Raw genomic sequence first — 21,050 nt, 5'->3', positions numbered from 1 at the left:
ATGTGACATATAAACCCTGAGAGAAAATGAGATATTAAAGTTGAAATTGTTTTTTTCTCTATCAAATGATCCTGGAAGAATTGTGGATATTGATTCCTACATACAAGGTGTCTCTTTACTTCTTGCTGATGTGTCTACTACCACTGTTACTTTTCTTTTCCCAAAGGGGAGATTAAGGAACACAGTGACATCCTGACATCTCACTTGTTTCATCTCTCCAGAGACAATTGTTAGAGCATAGTAACAGCTCTGCACATTGTTTTTCTCCATCTTCACCCCTTGTATCCCCAGGATCTTGCTTTTAATGGAAAAGCCTACTTGTCCATGCTGCCACCACCTAAACAACTGGGGATATGGGTATGCAGTCAGGCAAGCAGCTTGATTTTCACTTAGAGGAATTCTATTTTATTTTTTATTAAAACTTATTTTAAGTGATAGGCCAGTTATCTAGTGGCTATTATGATTTCATCAAGATTTCCATTAAAAGACCTTTAAAGCATACATGTCTGGCATCTTGGTGACCTTCTGATTATCACTGTACTTCTGAATGTTGCTTTATGTATTATGATGTCATAAATAATTCAGGCAATTTGGTAGGGAGAGGAAGAGACTGTAGTACAGAGATAATACATGGTAATTAGGGACAGGGACCACATGGAAAACTGATATGCACAGATAATCCTAGACTATCTTTTTAGCCAGATGTTTCTTACCTTCTGAGATTTTATTTATATTTTACTAAAATGCAAATGGCATGAAATGGGCAGACTTTTTTTCTAACCTCTTTTCATTTTTTCATCCTTCGGGGAGGTGATCAAACTATAAATAACAGAAGGAATAAATATGAAACACATCTAGATTATCTTTATATTGGATAAAAATCTTCTAACAGACCAAGAGGCCATTATATTCACTGTATAGCTATAGCTATAGATGACATAGAGTTAAAGATAGAGATAATATGGAGATAGAAATGGAAATAGAGATACAGATATAGTGATAAAGATATTGATATAGTTATAAATATAGATGGTTCTTACTTAGCCTTCCTCATGACCTAAAATTTAATCTTCTAGCTTCTAGTTCTAGGCTGAACAATGTGTAAAAGAAATCTAACAAGTATGATCACTATCTTCCAAGAGATTAGAGTGTATAATGGACATAAATAAGAAACAGACATGTATATTGTCAGAGGCAGCATGGTCTAATATAACAGTCTTCAAAATGTGGTCTGGGAAACCCTACAACTCCCAGAGACCCTTTCAAGAGATGTCTGGTCAAAACTATTTTTATAATTAAATTACAGTGTTACTTAACCTTTTTCATTATCATTTTCTCATGAGTATATATATATATGTATATATATATATAATGGAGTTTTACAGAGAATACATGACCTGAAATTAAAGATTTAATTACAAACATGAAGACTAAGTTAACATATCATCTCCAGAATTGTACTTTTGCCTCACAAATGGGCTAATATACAGGCATGGATAGACTTTCTGTTTTACTTGTATTTGTCCAGTATTAGGACCAACTCATCATTTAAAAAAAAGATCTTTTAAAATGCTTGGCACACAAGCAGTGTTGAAATATTCAAAATGTTGAATCACTTTTATTTTCTGATTCTCATGGTTTATCTAGGAACAGCTATGCTGACATTTGCACTGATGGGTGCAAAATCAATATAAAAGCACTAAACATGCTGTCACCTTAGCATGAATCAAGGCAGTGGCAACAAACTAAACTAGAAGTCATTGTTTTCTACACCCCTACACTCTCAAAGTTTTTTTTTTAGATCCAGTTTCACTTAAGCATGTCCATGATGAAGCATTCAAGACTATAAATTTTATTAAATCTTGACCCTTGAGAACATGGCCTTTTAATACTGTGTGTGATTAAATGGAAAGTAAGCATAAGGCATTTTAGCCACATAAGAGTCTGCTGCTTGTCCAAAGCAAAAACCCCTGTGTACTTATTTGAAATGTGAGCTGAACTAGCTGCCTTTTTTTTTCATGGAACACTATTTTTACTTGAGCGAATGACTGACAGACAAACTATGGTAATTCAGACTTGAATTTTTGGCAGACATTTTCTTAAAGATGAAAGAAGGGAGACTGTCACTTCAAGGAAAACAACTGAGTGTATTTGTTGCCAATGATAAAATTCAAGCTTTCAAGTGAAAATTGGAATTTTGGTAAGCTTATATCCACTATCATTAGTTTGACATCCTCCCAACACTCAAAACTTTTCTAATGAGATCAGTGGTGATATTAATGAATGTGAGTGGTAATATTAATTAATTTCAACATATAGAAGGGCTGTATAAGCCAGGGAACCAATATTTCCGAAATGACCAATGCATGATTTTATCAAGTCATACATCGGTAATTGATCCATTCAAAATACAAAATACACCAGTGAATTTTAATGTAACAGAGTAGAAAATGTTCATTGATATGGTTTCAGATTCTACAGTTCAACTAAACTTTAAAAAATTTCCACATATGGAGTTTGGGTGTGATATTAAAGAAGAATATCCAAAATTTTCTGTAAATGCTATTAAATTTTTTTTGCCTTTTTCTTTTTTTCATAAAAAGTATTTCATTATTTTCCAGCTTCATAAGATTTCGAGGTTCAAATTTTTCTCCCTCCCTCCCTTTCCTCTCCCATTCCCCAAGAGAGAAAGCAATCTGATATAGGTTATATATGTACAATCACATTAAATATATTTCTGCATTAGTCATGCTGTGAAAGAAGAATAAGAGTCTTTGAGGAAAAGACCTAATAGTGGTATTGCTGGGTCAAAGGGTAGGCACAGCATTGTAGCCCTTTGGGCATAGTTCCAAATTGCTCTCTAGAATAGTTGGATCAGTTTTCAACTCCACCAACAATGCATTAGTGTTCCAATTTTCCCACAGCTTCTCCAACATTTATCATTTTCCTTTTTTGTCATATTAGCCAATCTGATAGGTGTGAGGTAGTATCTCAGAGTTGTTTTCATTTGCATTTCCATAATCAATAGTGATTTAGAGTATTTTTTCATATGGCAATATTTAGCTTTGATTTCTTCACCTGAAAACTGCCTGTTCATATCCTTTGACCTTTTCTCAATTGGGGAATGACTTGGATTCTTATAAATTTAATTTAGTTCCCAATATATTTTAGAAATGAGGCTTTTATCAGAAATACTGACTGTAAAAATTGTGCCATGTACCACTGAGAGAAGGTATATTCCTTTCTATCACCATTCAATTTTCTCCAGACATCTATCATATCTAACTTTTCTAAAATTCTCTTCACCTCTTTAACTTCTTTCTTAATTATTTTGTGGCTAGATTTATCTAATTCTGAGAAGGGAAGATTCAGATCCCCTACTAGTATAGTTTTTCTGTCTATTTCCTCTTGTAACTCATTGAACTTCTCCTCTAAGAATTGGATGCTATACTACTTGGTGCATACATGTTTAGTATTGACATTACTTTATTATTTACCAACTTTTAGCAAGTTGTAATTTCCTTCCTTATCTCTTTTATTTATATCTATTTTTGCTTTTGCTTTTCTGAGATAAAAATTGCTACCCCTGCCTTTTTTACTTCAGCTGAAGCATAATATATTCTGCTCCAACCTTTTACCTTTAATCTTCGTGTATCTCTCTGCTTCAAATGTGTTTCTTATAAATAGTATATTGTAGGATTCTGGTTATTAATCCACTTTGCTATTCACTTCTGTTTTATGGCAGAGTTCATCCCATTGACATTCGCAGTTATTATTGCTAACTGTCTATTTCCCTCCATTCTATTTACCCCCTTTGTACCTTTTCCCCTCTTCTTTCACCCTATTCCTCCTCCCCAATGTTTTACTTCTTACCCCTGCCTCCCCTAATCTGACCTCCCTTTTATCAGCCAGCCTCCCCTTTCTTTACCCATTTCTCCCCTGCTTCTGCCCTCCCCTCTATTAGTGCCCACCTTTTTCCCCTTACTCTTTTACTTCCCTAAAGAATAAGCTAAATTTCTTTATCCAAATGAACCAAATCTGATAAGGGTAAAGTTGAAACAATGCTCACCCCTCCCTTCTTTCCCTCTATTGTAATAGGCTTTTTGTGTCTCTTTCATATGATGTAATTAACCACATTACACCTCCCCATTCCTCTTCTCCCCATAAACTCCCTTTTTTGTTCACCCCTTAACATTCTTTATATCATCACACCAAAGACAATTTATCTTTCTACCTTCTACATTTATTCCTTTTGTTTGCCCAAAAAGAGATAAAGTTCTCAAGAGTTATAAGTATTATCTTCCGGTGTAGGGAAGTATTATCTTCCCATGTAGGGATGTAAACAATTTAACTGTATTGAATAACTTTTATTCCCCTGTTTACCTTTTTAAACTTCTCTTGAGTCTTGTATGTTAAAATTGAATTTTCTATTCAGTTCTGGTCTTTTCATCAGGAAATGTTGAAAGTCCCCTATTTTATTTAATGTCCATCTTTTCCCCTGAAAGAGAATTTCAGTTTTGTTGGGTAGTTGATTCTTGGTTGCAACCCAAGCTCCTTTGCCTTCCAGAATATCATATTCCAAGCTCTGTGATCCTTTAATGTTGAAGCTGCCAGGTCCTGTGCAATCCTGACTGTGGCTCCATAATATTTAAATTGCTTCTTTCTGGCAGCTTGGAATACTTTCTCCTTCCCCTGATATTTCTGGAATTTGGCTATAATATTCCTTGGAGTTTTCCTTTTGGGATCTCAGGAGATGATCAATGGATTCTTTCAATGATCATTTTATACTCTGATTCTGTAATATCAGGGCATTTCTCCTTGATAATTTCCTGGAATATGGTGTCTAGACTCTTTTTTTGATCATGGCTTTCAGGCAGTCTGATAATTCTCAATTTGTCTCTCCTGTATCTATTTTCCAGGTCAGTTGTCTTTCCAATGAGGTATTTCACATTTTCTTCTATTTTTTTTCATTCTTTTGATTCTGTTTGATTGATTCCTGGTGTCTCATGAAGGCATTTGCTTCCATCTGTCCAATTTGAATTTTTATGGCACTGTTTCTTCAGTAAAATTTAGCACTTCATTTTCCATTTGGCCAAATGAATTTTTTAAAGAATTGTTTTCTTCAGTCAGTCTTTGTGTTTCCTTTTCCAAGCTGCTGATTCTTTTTTCATAATTTTCCTGTGTTGTTTTCATTTCTCTCCCCATTTTTTCTTCTACCCTTCTCAATTGATTTTTAAAATCCTTTTTGAGCTCTTCCAAGAAGGCTTTTTGGTCTTGAGACCAATTCATCTTCCCTCTTGAGGCTTCACATGTAGGCAATTTCAGAGTATTGTCCTCATCTGAGTTTGTGTTTAGCTCTTCCCTGTCCACACAGAAGCTCTCAATAGTAAGAGCTCCTTTTTGTTTCTTACTCATATTATAGCTCATTTTTTAAAAGGTTGAGGTCTGCTTGGGGGCACCAGGGTCCCTGTTTCAAGCTTCTTGTGTTAGGGGATAGGGACTTTGTCACTGGCTTTCTACTCTGAGACCTTTATGGCTTGTGAATTTCTCATTGCCCTGGGCTTGCTCCCTGTGCTTGCTCCAGGCACTGGGATAGCCAGGCCCAGTTGCACCTGTCCCATGGGTGACCCCCCCAGCTGGCAGCCTGCCCTCTTAGATGGTGCTGATGGATCTCACAATTGGCTGGCTGTGCCACCAGTTTGCTGAGCCAGGATCAAGGGGCCTCAGTTCTGCTGTGGTCAAGTGCTTCCTGCTGACTTGCCCAGACGCCCTCTGTGCTGCACTGCACTAAGCTCTGCTGCACTCCTCTTTTGCCTGAATGAGACCAGCCTTTCCTGAAGTCTTCTAAATTATCTCAAGTTGTAAATTGCGTCTATCTGTCTTTTTGTAGCTTCTGTAGTTTCAGAATCTGTTTAGGAGTTTGATTTAATGTTGTTTTTGAGGGAAACTTGGGAGAGCTCAGGCAACTTCCTGGCTTCTCTCCAACATCTTGACTCCGCCCCCTGCTATTAAATTATTTTAACCTTTTCTAACTATGTATCTGTATGAGGCCAGATATTCTTCATATACTTCAAGCAAAATAATATCACAAAAGATCAAAATCAGAAACAGATATGATAATTCATCTGTCTTTTATTAAGCCCTACATTAAAAAGTTGGTTTTTTAAGTAAAACAATATCACTTCTTACTTTTTTATTTTGGAAAATAGTTATTTTTTTCTAAAAAATGCGTTATTTACAAGAACATATAACAGCTTTATTATTGTTATTTTAAAATTAAGTAATATGTTTTTAAAATTTATCAGTTTAAATTCTAATGTAGTAAATATTGATACTATAATCAACATAAACAAAAGTTCTTTAGGGTCATCAATATTTTTAAAGAGTATAAAATAATCATAAATCCAAAGAGAGAATAACTGAGACTGTAGATGAAGAACTGTCCCCAGAGTCAAGAAAACCTGAGTTCAAGTCCTGACGCTGACATCTCTATTTACTATTTTAAACTCAACAAGACACTGTTTGTGCCTTAGACACTTCTCTTAGGCTAAAAGTTTCAGAATAGTTGCTGATCTTTGTTGATATGTGTTTCATATTCAATATTTCCTATACTGGTGAAGATATAGCTCTATATACCCATCCAAAATTACATTGTACCACATAAATAAGATTTGCCATAATGATTTTTAAATATAATATATATTTATCATTTCTATGATGCCTCTACCTTATCCTTTGATAACTTGGAGATCTCATCAATGTGGAGTGTCCTATCTCCAACAATGAAGACCACAACCATCCTTCCTTCTTACCTGTATGACTCTTGTCCAGTTAAGCCCACAAAAGCTACATAGGCAGTCCTCCAAACGATCTGGGTATTTCCCTCTTGGTCTTTTGACTGCTTTAACACCAACAGAACTCATAGGCCATACATACTTTATGTCACTCTTATAACAAAAAGCCCTTCTGCATATTATGATTTCCTTTATAATTATAAGAATCTATTCTCTTAACAAATAAGACTAAAAATTTTATTGCATAGAAATGTATTGAATCAAGTACTCAAATCAACCCAAAGCTTCTTCTATAGAAATCTCATTAAAATTCATTCCAATATACTGTACATTTTCCTTGGTTCCTATTTTTTTCCTACTTAGGCTTTCCTAACTTCCACTTTAATCATTTTTTCTCAGAGAGTCTATAGCATATAGCCAGTGAGACTCCTGGAAAAGCAAAATGGTGATGAGACACAATTTCTTTCTCTTCTGAAAGGTCTCTATAAATTTCTTGGTCAGAGCCTCTACTGCTAGGAATGCTTAGAATTTTTTTTTTTTTAGTGAGGCAATTGGGGTTAAGTGACTTGCCCAGGGTCACACAGCTAGTGTTAAGTGTCTGAGGCCAGATTTGAACTCAGGTACTCCTGACTCCAGGGTCGGTGCTTTATCCACTGCACCACCTAGCTGCCCCGAAATGCTTAGAATTTCAAAACTCTCTGGTCTTAGTCAAATCACCACAGACAGTATTGGTCAATCTGAAATAATTGCCCCAAATTAAGAATATCTGAGATACCTTGGAGTAGGGGTTATGAAATCAAATAGAAGAAAATGGCCGTGGTTACTCACAGGCCAGGTAGGCTGAGAAGAAGCCCAATCATTGCCTGTGCCATGCTGTAGCTCAGGACAGTGTGTCCTGAAAGCAGCAATACACTTTAAGAAGTACTTAAAAGCCAAGAAATAGGCAGCCAAGATGAGCAGGCAGAAAAAGCAGCAGACCATTGAAAACTTATTTGGGGGAAAGGTAGATCCGAATACACCCTCAGAAGATAAGATAATAACAAAGTCAAAGCTCCAACATCCAAAGCTTCCAAGAAAAATATGAATTGGTCTCAGGCCATGGAAGCACTCAAAAGGGACTTTGAAGAGAAAGTAGGAGAGAGAGAAGGAAGATTTAGAGAGATGGAGGAAAGAATGGAAACAGAAATAAGAGCAATGCAGGAAAGTCATGAGAAAAAAGTGAACAGTATGAAATCAAATAGACCTGATATCAAATCCCACCTGACACTTAATAGATTTATTTGTAGCTCACTCAATTTTTTGAGCCTCACTTTCCACATTTAGGAAATGAGAAAATAGTGCATAATGTATTGATCTCATTTGGTTGTTATGACACTCAAATGAGATAAAATATGGCAAGTACATTGCAAACATTAAAGTGCTACTTAAATGTCAAATATTATTATTAATCTAGTGCTTTGGATACCCTGCAATAGTTTGGAGGTTACAGACAAATTCTTGGAAGTGGGCTTTTTCTTTAAATTACATCTATTAGTTGATTCAACATGCTTTTCTTTCATTTTTTTTTTTTTACTTAAATGAAATGGCTCACAAAGTGACTCAATTCTTATTCTAGGCTGTTATTGCAAAATTCCTATTGGACTAAATAATATGACATTTGAGTGATCAATATTTTCTGGTACTCAAAATCTTTTAGGGCCACGTGTTTATTCAGGTAGAGTTGGTCCAAAGGACCTAAAAGACTTTGGATAATGATAACTAAACATACTAAACATAGACATCCCATTTTTCTTGACATTTTCTGATTTTAAGGCAATATAAACAAATGGTACCTAGGATAATTCACAACAAAGGTATTTATATATTGACTATGAAGACCTTTTACAAAAATTTAAGTACAAATCCAAATATTTCATGCTTTTTTTAAGGCAACTGTATTTGCAATAAGAAAGGCAATCCACTACAAAGTCTGCCATTGGCTGAGCATTGGCCATGTGTTTCCTGAGAGTATATGTGCAACCTTATTCAGAGCCAAAATAAAAGGGCATAATTTGATTTAAAATAAAATCTTATCACTTGATAGCTCAAAGACATCTGTCAGCAATTTTCATTTCTTCTAAAGGGCAGCACATGGATGGCTGATCTTATAGCAGGATTTATAAGTATAATTATTGCTATACATTTCAACAAATCACTTTTATCACTGAAAACCTAAAGCTTTCAAATTTTCTACTTTTCAGGGATGAGATGAATTTTTCCTATAAAATGAATTTTAATTTCTAATAGGAAAGCTTCACTAAAATTTCAGCAGTTTAATTGTAAAATAGAAATTGTGGTGATGAGCATTTGTATTTACTTTTTTGTATTTAAAGGATTTTTAAGATTTCAAAATGACACTGAACCTTTACTTCATCAAGAAAAAAAATCTGTTAATAAATATCTATTAAGTGCCAGGTACTGTTCTATGTTGTGTATAGAAAGACAAAAGTTAGTCCTTGCCCTCAAGGAGCTTCTGTTCTAATGGAGAGGCATTCTGTATATACATAAGTGAAATATATGCAACTAATGCCAGATAGTGACTACTGATAAACCTTTTTTATTTATTTTATTCTGAACTTAAGAAATAAACATTTCCTTAACATAGTAGAATAGAAAAAAAGATGTCTTTTTTCTGAGGATAGTAGGGGATAGAGGATAGAGATAACATTTCATAATATCATAGATTTAGATATGGAAAGACTTGTTAAAGTGACCTATTACAACTTACTCATTTTGCATGAGTAAACTGAGACCCATAAGAGGAGAAGTCAACACTAGAAGGGACAGCATTGGAAGGGAAAAACCAAGTCAAGGCATAATAAAGAGAAGTTCTGATTTGGGAGAAAACTGTCAGAAGAAACTAAGTCAGAAAGTTCTTGATTTGAGTCTTGCCTTGGACACTCACTAGTTATAATATGGTTTTGTTATATGATGTTTTCATTTATTTATTTATTTAGGCTTTCTTTTTTAAAAAATATATACATATATACATATATATTTTTTTAATTATGAAAGTATTTTGTTTTCCATTTACATGTAAAGATAGTTTTCAACATTTCTTTTCATAAGATATTCAGTTCCAAATTTTCTCCCTCCATCCCTTCCCCCCTCCCCAAGACAGAAAGCAATCTGATATAGGTTATATATGTATGATCACATTTAAACATATTTCTGCATTAGTCATGTTGTGAAAGAAGAATCAGAACAAAAGGGAAAACCTCAAAAAAGGAAAAACTAAACAGCCAGAAGTAAAAACAGTGTGGTTCAGTCTGCATTCAGAATCCACAATTCTTTTTTCTGGATGTGGAGAACATTTTCTATCATGAGTTTTTTGAAATTCTATTGGATCATTGCACTGTTGAGAAAAGCCAAGTCTATCAAAGTTGATCTATGATGTGTTATTTTTTAATAATTTGCTATTTCTATATATCAGATTTGGTGGTGATCACATTATTTATCAATATTAGATACCAGTAAAGAATTGCCTACAAGTCTCCCTGACTTTGCATGGTCTCAGGCCATATGGTAGATAAAGCAGGGAGAGAGCTTCAGCATGGCAGTTAGTATAAGGAGGCAAAAGCCTTAGCAGACCCACGCTGCCTCTCAGAGAGACAGCACCTGGTTTCAAGGAGACCCAAGAGAGTTCAGAAGACCTACCATACCTATGTTGTCTTAGGAGGGAGAGCCAAGAGCATGCACCAAGAGAGAGAGTTCATGACTATTAGCTGATATGACCTGAGGGTGGTCCAAATTAAAATGACATCAGAGAGAAGAAAGTGAAAGACCCCCCCCCCCCCTCATACTCGAGGCAAAGTCCCTTATCTAGGTGTGGTTTGATCCCAGCAGTCCTTCACAAATCGAGACAAAACAATCAATCTCCATTTCTTTTGTTCCCTTGGTTCCTTTTGGTTCCCAGATGGGATCTGAATTTTTGAGGGGGAAGGGGGGAAAGAAAGCACTGAGAAGCTGATATCTGGGTCCCCCCAAGAAATCCATTATTAATAATTTTTTTCTCACAATGATTTTGTATGACTCGGGGCAAGTCAGTTAATGTCAGCCTTCAAATTTTCCATCTACTTCACTGGATTCTTGTGAAGATCATATGAGACCAGATAAGATAATTTATACAAAGGACTTCACAAACCTTAAAATGCTATATAAATATCAGTGATTATTCTGCTCTCTAGCAGTAAATTTTTCTGCACAATGTTCTCTGCAGCCAGCACACAGTTCAAGCACACCTTAACACCAGGGTGAGTAGCTGTCAAGGTATAAAGAGTATGCAATTGAATTGAATCACAAATATGTCTAGCATAGATTTGTATCTCTAAATTATTGCTTTCAAGGAGACCTAATGGTCACTCACATAATTGCTCTGACACTGGAAGTCATGATGTTTTAAGGTTAACCACCCCTACTTCTGCTCTTTAGTATTGGATGGGGCTAACTACCTTCCACCTGTAAGTTGAGTGAAGTCAATAAACATTCATTAACCACTACTATATTCCAGTCACTGTGCAATACACCGACCATGCAGATATTTTTCAAAAAAGACAAAAGGGTAATCCTTGCCCTTGTGCCAGAAATTCCAAAAAGGCAACTCTGGATTTGATATAAAAACTTTTAAACAAATGTAGTAGTTCCGAAGTGAAATGGGCCACCTCATATAAAGTTTTGAATGCCCACTAGTCAGATATGTTCTACAGAGAATTCTTGTTGTTAAATTAGATGATCTTTGAACTCCTTTCAAGTTCTGAGATTCTCTGATTTGGAGGATTGAGACACTCATATTTTGCCCTAGAGCCTCCCCTTATGGACAAAACTTTGGTGTCTTCATAGTGCTCTCTGTCTCTGTCTCTGTCTCTGTCTGTCTGTCTGTCTCTCTCTTTGTGTGTGTGTGTGTGTGTGTGTGTGTGTGTGTATCTCTGTCTCTCTGTCTTTCTGTCTCTCTGTTTCTGTCTCTGTCTTTCTGTCTTTCTATTTCTGGCTCCGTCTGTCTGTCTGTCTGTCTGTCTGTCTGTCTGTCTCTCTCTGTGTCTTTCTGTCTCTGTCTCTCTCTGTCTCTCTGTCTGTCTCTGTCTCTCTGTCTCACCAATTTGCTAGAGTTCCAGAGATGGGTATCCTAGGAATTTTCTTTTTTGCTACTCCCTCTCTCTCTGTCTTCTCACACAAGCTCTTCTAATTCTAGCCCTGAATTTCTTTTCAAGCCTCCTGAAGTTGTTCTTTTCTCACTCAGCTCCTTTCCTGTCTGGCCTACTGTATCTGAAAAAGCTCTCTTTAGCTTGGCACACTACATCAGTGTCATCAGGCCACCTGGATGGAGTTCACTGTATCCTTACTCAATGTCCTCATTCAGGGATTCATGATGTACATTTGCATGTTAAAGACAGTCTCCTACTAGCTGGGGGATTCCCCACTGATTTCCATGACAACCGGGAAAATGCTTAAGATCCCACATTTACATTTTAACACTAAAATCTTCAGCCCTCTATCACAGGTATCCCCACAATTCATAATTATGTCTTGGGAGGTGGGGGATTTTGCTTTTATATTTACTCAATGGATTCTTTGTATTTCTGAATATGTTCTTATAAATGCTTTTCATATACAGAACATTTTCCATTTGGCTTTCCTTATGAACCAGATGATGGGGTTTGGGGTAGAAGAAATTCGCCTCAAATAAAATTACATATATGAATGAAATGAACTTTAAAAAAAATATGTGTTTAAATACAAATAATACTTTTCTCACAAAATAATTATCATTATAGTATTCAATTCACAGGATATTAAACAAAAATATTTATCTTAAATTTAACATAAGGGGTTAAAAGTAGGAAGGAAAAAATGGCAGCTTAATTTAGGGGAACATGCTGGATTAAAATGTCATCCAATTTCTATCCATCCTTTTCCCCAATGCAGTGTGGTAAGAAACCACCACCCTGCTTGACTTTGCAAAAGCTGTTTCCTAGTAATTTGCTGACTTTAAAACATGAAAACATGGATCTGGGTGGGGGTGGGGCAGGACAGAAGAAGGTACTGGAAATCAACAGGGAGAAATAACAGCTGTGTTAAAAGCAGGGCAAATAGGAAGGCAAAGATAGGTCCCCCTTCTTCAAATCACAGACAATGCTACTTGAGCCTAGGCTTTCCCCTCCCCCCAAACTTGTAATTTCATCAGTATTGGGAAGTCCTGATGCCATTAAAAAACAATTATTTCAGTGAAGATCAGCCATCTCTTTGAAATTTAGTCTGGAGGTGCCTTTTGGGCACTGAGGAATTGACTTGTCCATTGTCACACAGCTAGTATGTATCAGAGGCCAAATTTGCATCCAGCTCTTCTTACCTTCAAGCCCAGTTCTCTATTATATCAAACTGACTTACTTGTTAAAAAACAAATAAGATTCAAAGTAGAATCAAATGCTAAATAATCCAGTCTATCCCACTAGTCCAGTGCAGTTTTGTTTTAATAAGTTTAAGAAGCTTTCATAATTTAAATAAAACAGCTTTAAATAAAACAGCAATAAGATTTGTAGGACAGTATATGGTATAGAACATAGGTATTACAGTAATTCAGAGACAGTAGAAAGGTTATGTGGTATATTGGAAAGAGCCTTAGAATAATAGTTAGAAGACCTAAGCTCTACCCGTTTACAAACTGGGGATTTGACAGATCACTTAACTTCTTTCTTCCTTGCATATTTCACAGAATTTTTATGAACATTATATAAGGTAATATGTATAAATATACTTTGGAAACAATACAGTTCTGTACAAATATAATTATTTTTGTGAAAGTTGGAATAATTTGAGGGGAACATAATGAATGATGTTGGACTATGCCTGGAAGGATGGATAGAATTTGTATTAGTAGAAGACGTAGGAGGACAATACATAAAAATATGTTGTGCTTATCTTTAGCCAACCAAGGTGAATGTGCCACAGATTTTAATATGAGGAGGGCTGAGGTTAGGCTTATGGGAAACCAAGGTGTACCACAGAAATTAAATATGAAAATTGAGTCAATGGTCTCATCATCAATTATCTAAATTTATCTTTACCTTCTCCTACAAATTGGGAAAGACATGAAACTTTATGGAGAATATTTGGTGTTGTCATGAAGATATACACAGAGCAGAAGGGTAAAACATAAACAGCAATGTTTGTTTTACAACTATCACTGTCTAGGAATACTGTATGTGTTATTTGATGTTGTATGAAAAAACAAAATACCCAAATATTTATACAGATGAAAAATAAATCCAGAGAACATCCCTACATTCTCTAAAAACATCCTAGCATTTCTTTTATAGGTCTGAGATCTCTTCAACTGCAAAAATTAAAAAATAAATAAATAGATGGATGGATGAATGAATGAATGAATAATAAATAAATGAATGTATGAATGAATGATTGAATGTATAAATAAACAAAACAAAGAAACAGATAGATAGATAGATAGATAGATAGATAGATAGATAGATAGATAGATAGATAGATAGATAGATAGATAGATAGATGGATGTGTTCTGGCTTCACAATTAGTATAAAGGGCAAATACCATGGTTGTCCAGTAAAGTGGGCATATACTCCACTGGTTTCCCCTCATTTGACAATTTTTTTTTCTTCTTCAAGTGTGGAATCATAAAAGTTAATATTAGGATAAGGAAAATTACCCCAAACTTTCTTAGCAAACTATGTAATTGGCTGGCGGGTATTACCTTTGTGTTATCCAGTGATTGTGGTAGATGTTTCACTCTCAGTGTGAACAACTACTATGGCAACATAATCTTAGAAGATCAATCTAACTACTATATTGATTAGTTGATCTTTTTAGAAACTGAAAGGAAGGCTGAGCATGTTAGTGTACTGGTGGAGGATATTTTGGTACCTATACATTACCTAGTGAGAGCATTACATAAATGGTTGGTGATAATTTAATAATATTAGCAATTAAATTAATAATATTAGCAATTAAAATGAACACTGTACATGTTATATCATGTTATATCATTTGGTCCTTAAAACTATCTTGTAAGGTAGGTGTTATTATCCTTATTTTATAGATGAGGAAACTGAGGCTGAGAGAGGTTAAGTGACTTACCCAGGGCCACAGAACTAATGAGCTTTTGGGGCAGGATTTGGAGTCAGATCTTCTTGATGCAAAGCCTAGCACACTATCTACTATACCACCTAGCTTCTTCTATTTTAATAATTGTTAATATGATACCATAGAGGTTATTATTAATGTGAATTAGGGAGATGAGTACTACCCAAGTTACAAAACAAATTAGTTTCCCTGCAACATCAACAGATCCAGAGGAAAACCTCTTGTCACTTTGGCTACATGTCCAGTGCTTAATAAATGTTCACTGGTTGATTTATATATTGACTGATTTATGGGATATCATTGATGGCAGTCTCATAGGCATAGCATGGATTGGTTACATTCAGCAAGGTTGTAGGAATTACAGTGACTGGATCACAATCCATCTACAGGTCCAAAAAAAAAAAGCATTATTTGCATTACAAAAAGTATAATTCTTTTTATAAAAGGATTAACTTCAGGAATCTTTTTCAAAATATTGAGCCCCTTCATTGCATTTAACTGTTTGTTGACAGAACATTAAATATAGTAGACACCTCTAGGAGAATTTGCACAGATTTCCCAAGGTAATGACTCTTTGACTGAACTCTGAGGGGTCTTAGAGCACTTGGAAAAGTAAGGAAAGAAATGCTTGTGTGGGATGGGCTGAAGGGACCTTTAGTGGACCTTATTTGCTGTGATTTTAAGTTTTTCATTTTTCTTCTTGGCTGATGAAAGGGAGGAAGCTTTATATTCAAATGATTATGACTAATCACGTCAGTTCAGATCCTCTAAGTCCTATCTAATCTCCACCTTGCACTACTAGGAGCCAAGAAGCAAGAAATAAGAATCATATAATAATCAAGAAACATTTATTAAATGTCTACTACATCCCAGGAACTATCCTGGGAGTTAGGATACAGAGACAAAAGTGAAATGATCCACACACTCAAGGAATTTATATTCTCTGGGAGGAGTTCTTAACCTGAGATCTGTGAACTTCTTTTAGATAGATGACAGTAATAGACAAACAGCTAGATAAATTATCCCAATATAATTGGTTTCCTTTATTATTCTAGGTATTTTACTTTATTTTTTTTTGTATTTAAAAAAATTATTCTAGGAAGGGAACCATAGCCATCACCAGACTGCCAAAAGGGTCCATGACACTCCAAAAATACTGGGAAACCTTGTTCTAAGGTAATGGAAAGAGAGGAAGAAAAAGGAAAGGAAGAGGATGTGTGTGTGTGTGTGTGTTTATACAGTCTTCCTACCCTACCCTTCATCTATACATGCACACAGTCTGCTTCTTTTTATTAATGGTATGTATTAAAGGCACTATATTCAGGACTTAAAAGATAGTACTTTTTCAAACATATTTCCAGAGAATGGAAAAGATTTGTCCTCTTGCAAATGTTTGGCACAAAGCATAGTCCAGATACATGAGTTGTATATTTCAATTCTTTGATGCAACTGTGAACTTTCAGATGAAGGGTATTCCTTCCATGAACATAAATCACATTCCATCCTCTTTTCATTCTGAGATTCTTGTCCACATCTTTCCATAAATTCTCCAATACCCCAACTCCTTCTTTTGTTTCTTTTATTTGTACATAGTCTTAATAAGGAGGCATTCAGGTTGTCAATCTGTTTTATGTCATACTCAAAGTCACCTGTGGTCGACTCCCATTCTAGTCATACATGGCCTCAGTAAATTTTTTCATGCCACTTAATACATGTACATCATAATTGGCAACCTGTTGCAGCCTCCTTAAGTCTCTCCACTGCCCTTTAAATCACAAATAACTTTGATTTATCTGAGGTTGTAATATTTTATGTTTCATGGGCATACATGATCACTAGGAGAATATTGGCGTTAAAAAAAAGAGAACTTGTGTAGACAAAAAAAGCTAAAAGTCATTTTAAAAAAACCCATCTTCTCAAATGCAATTTAGTCTCATATCATAATCCATCCATAGTGCTTACTCAAGATAATATGTACTGATAAACTAACCCTATAGTCTACCCACACCTTCATATGGCATATAGACAATACCCATTCATCATCTTCAACTGCATTATTTTTCTTTGGTGTGGACCATATGTTTCCTCAATTTAAGTCCTTATTTGAGGCTGATAGCCAAAAGCCCTTTGAACAAGACTCATAATTGATATTTAAATAATGCCTTAAAGTTTGAAAACTTGTTTCACATTCATTATACCATTTAACCCTCACAACAGACTTCAGGGTCATTTATTGCCAATATTATAATAATCATTTCACAGATGAGGTTCAGAGAAGAATAGTCTCCAATTTGTATAAGGTATATAGTTAGTCTCATAGATGGGATTCAAGGCAAGGTCATAACTAACTCCATGGCCAGGAATTTTCTTCAATAACATGGTGCCTTTCAAAGTCACATCTGTGATGATATCCATCATGGAATTTTTAATGATCTTAACATGTCAATGGAAATCACCGTAACTCCTCAAAGATTCATTTTACTCCATAATTTTAATTTTTTTCTTTTCTTAATTAACAAACAATAAGTATAGCAAGATAATAATACTTACATTTCTTTGTCATGTATTAGACTTTGAAAGTTTTGGTTTGTAATAAAAATTTATCTGTGAGAATCTATATCCATAATTTCAGCAGTGATACCCTAATAGGATAGATAGATTAGTCTCATAAAGGTTTTATAAAGATGAAAGAGTAAACAATTAGTAGTTGCCAATATATTCTTGTTTACTTCTTTTGCTGTATTATCATTTCCATTTTAAAAAGTGTTTCTGACTGAGAAATACTGAAAACTTGTTCCTGCATAAATACCTTTTTAAATTGTTACAAGTGTAGAATTCTACTTTATATAATTGTTCTGGTCGAACTGTCCTCCCTGACATATTTAGTGAAGCAATATGACATAGTAGAAATTTTGTTGCATTTGAAGTCAGAAGACTTGGGTTCAAATCCCCTTTCTGTCACCTACAACTTTTAAGAAATTGGGCAAGACACTTATCCTCTCTGGGATTCATTTTCCTAATCAGTAAAATGAAGAGATTTGACTCCATGGCATCTAAATCTGTGATATTAGCTCTGAATACATGATTCCCTGGACCCTTTCCATTTTAGCCATGTCTATTCTCAAGTGATATGTGACTAGTAAGTACATTTGTTACTGATGATGCAGCATCCATAGTTAATGATGATAAAAATAGGCCAATATAAAAATACTGACAGATGTTTCATTTCTCTTTTGTTTGAATACTACTTCCAATTTCACTTATACAAACGTCTGGGACAATCTGGCTTACTAATTTGTAAATAATAGCATCTACTTCACAGGATGGTTGGGAGGAACCAAGGAAATAACATATGCAAAGTGTTTTGAAAATCATAAAACACTAAATCCCTTTTTCTCCTGAACTTTCACAGAACCTGCCCTGATCCCCAGTATCAACACTGTTTAACTACTACTACCAACTCTTCCCCCATGGATTCAGTATTATTAGCTAAAGAGGTCTCCCTCACAAATGGCAGCATCTCACTCATGCCTCACAACTGCCTTCTATTGAGGTCTGATGGGGTTGCAAACTAAATTAACCCTTTGCTTTCCATGTCCCTAAGATTGGACTCTGAATAGAAATTAAAGGGAAAACGTCCTTTTAAATGAACATATTTTTGTGTGAAATAAGGTCTGTCTCCACAGTAATCTGGTATGATTTGGACCCTTCGGTTAAAAACATTCACAAAACCTGGTCTTATAAAAATAAAATTCAGTTGGTTTTTTTCCCAATGCCTTTGACTGCTCAAAAGTACAAATATGGAATTACAAATTTTCAAAAGAAAAAGCCAAGTCGCTGAGAGCTCACATTTGAAAGTATTAACCTAGGTTTCAGGAACTTAAATCTGAAGCTTGTTCTTTTGTATTTAAGAACTAGAAATACCATGGCACCTGAACTCTATAGAATATTTCCTCATATAAATGCAGACTCCGTTCAAACATAATTTAAATTGCTCCCATCTTCAGGGACAAGATAGATTTAATTCTAAGTCTTTTCTTACTGTTATATTTACACATTATGGCCCTGAATACTAATTTCAACAATCATTCTTGTAGTACTGCTGAAGTCCTTTCAGCCCATAGTTTAAAAAATATGGACATCTCTATTAATGCAATTAAAACCATTCTTCTTAAATAATAGATCTATCCTGAGGAAGATTTTTTTAACTTGTTTGGGAGCTATCAAGTCATTTCATGAAAATCACTCACTGATTCAAGAGCCAGTTTTCTCTTCCTTCTGAGCCACTTAGCTCAGGTTATAAAAATGTAGCTGGTTACAGGAGAAATAAGTAGCATTTTATACTTATCAACATCTACTGACCAGGAAGGAGCTCAATCTTTCTAGTAATATAACACACAATTCATGCCCCTTTTCTTTTTTCCTCATGTGAATGTTCTCTTTCAGGGCTAAGAACTTCATTTCATATAATTACTGCATCTTGCTTAGATTTTGCCAGTACTTCTCAAAATGATTCTCCATGATTCCTTCAAGCCCTTGACTGGAAAATGACAGGCTCACAGCTTTTTTGCTTGTTAGATTAACATCAGAAAGCAGAATTTGCATCTGGCCACTAGGCCTTTAGTCATCAAATCAGCAAATGGAGCTAATGTGGAATAATAATGGGAGTGCTGCCTTCCAAGCACTAAGGACTAGGAGAGATTTTTTTCCATAATATGCAGCTCACATAAGGAAATCACAAAAGCCATTAAAAACGGAATGCATCTTATTCCTCATGTCAGTGGAGGTTATCATTGTCTGTTCCAGGGCACTTAGGATTTTCAGCCAGCAAGTGTTGCTGTTGAGAATTTGTGATAACCATTTGAAATGCCAGTCATGTAAACAGTGTTCCCAAATGTTAGTTTTCCTCTTTAGAGCCCCATATTTTTACATGTGTATTTTCCATATTTTAAAAAGTGGGCCTGAATAGAAAGATTGAGAACTATTTTAAAATACAGCACTGAAATGTGATCCAGGGAAACTATCACAAAAAGAACAAAATGCTAAATATGGTTTTTCTCTTCTGTTCTTTATTTTTTGTAGTGATGGTCTTTGGAGCAGTGATAGTTTAAAAAAAGAGAAATGGCTGAACTTTTTAAAAAGTTTTCTTTGTAAATCAGGAATAAAAGTATGCATATTAAATACTACCAATGGAAAAACAAGTTGATTCGGGTCGTGTTTGCGGAGCAACGGGGGTTAAGTGACTTGCCCAGGGTCACACAGCTAGTAAGTGTCAAGTGTCTGAGGCCGGATTTGAACTCAGGTCCTCCTGAATCCAGGGCTGGTGCTTTATCCACTGCGCCACCTAGCTGCCCCGCTCTGGTCATTTTTAAAATTAGCGATATTCTATTGAACTTGAACACCATCAAGTCCCATTTTGAAAGAAGTAAATTGTTTTCTATTTCTTTATAGAAAGAAAATAGGTTTGGATTTGGCAGGACTTGAACTATGTTGCCATCTTCATTTTATCAGGGAGCAGGATGGTATGATACATCTGAAATTAGGAGGGCTTGGGGTCAAAAGCCATTTCTGACATATTTAGCTGTGTGACCATGTTAAGTTTCTTATTCTTGTTGGGCTCTATTTTTCGCCGGGATAATACTACCTGCAGCACCTATCTCACAGCATTAATATGAACCCCAAACTAATTCATATGATGTATCTAAAGCATTTCACATACCTTAAACAGATCTATAGAAATGTCAGTTATTATTTCCTTTGATATACATCACTGGCATTTCTCTCCCTGACTCCTTCTTTCCCCTTTCAATTTTTATTCACTCTTGAACTTAGACAAGCTGGACAGTCAGAAGGCCTCCCCCAAAGTACATCCTTCAGAGTTACCCAATTTTTTAGTGCCTCTCCTTTATTCCTTGCCATGATACATCAACATCTTTTTAAAATCTCTCTAAATCTCCCCATTACTCAAATGTTCTGTTGCTGGTTGTTATGGTACCTCTCTGGGATTAGGTAGGGAGAAAGGAGATACAAGAGAAGTCTGAGATAAAGAAGTCACTGCAGGGTATGATGAAGTAGGAGGGATTAGAAGCCTTCAATTCCATTCTGGA

General features: G+C 35.2%; 1 protein-coding gene across 1 annotated transcript in view; it reads left to right on the top strand.

Annotated features, from left to right (window-relative positions):
* The window catches only part of SPAG16 (sperm associated antigen 16), a 1,175,972-nt gene that overhangs the window by 902,003 nt on the left and 252,919 nt on the right, over window positions 1–21,050 (top strand). The window lies entirely within an intron of this gene.

Source organism: Dromiciops gliroides, chromosome 3 (assembly GCF_019393635.1).
Source record: "Dromiciops gliroides isolate mDroGli1 chromosome 3, mDroGli1.pri, whole genome shotgun sequence".
Taxonomy (NCBI): domain Eukaryota; kingdom Metazoa; phylum Chordata; class Mammalia; order Microbiotheria; family Microbiotheriidae; genus Dromiciops; species Dromiciops gliroides.
The sequence above is the reverse complement of the archived record's forward strand: the minus strand, read 5'-3'. Positions and strand labels throughout refer to the sequence as shown.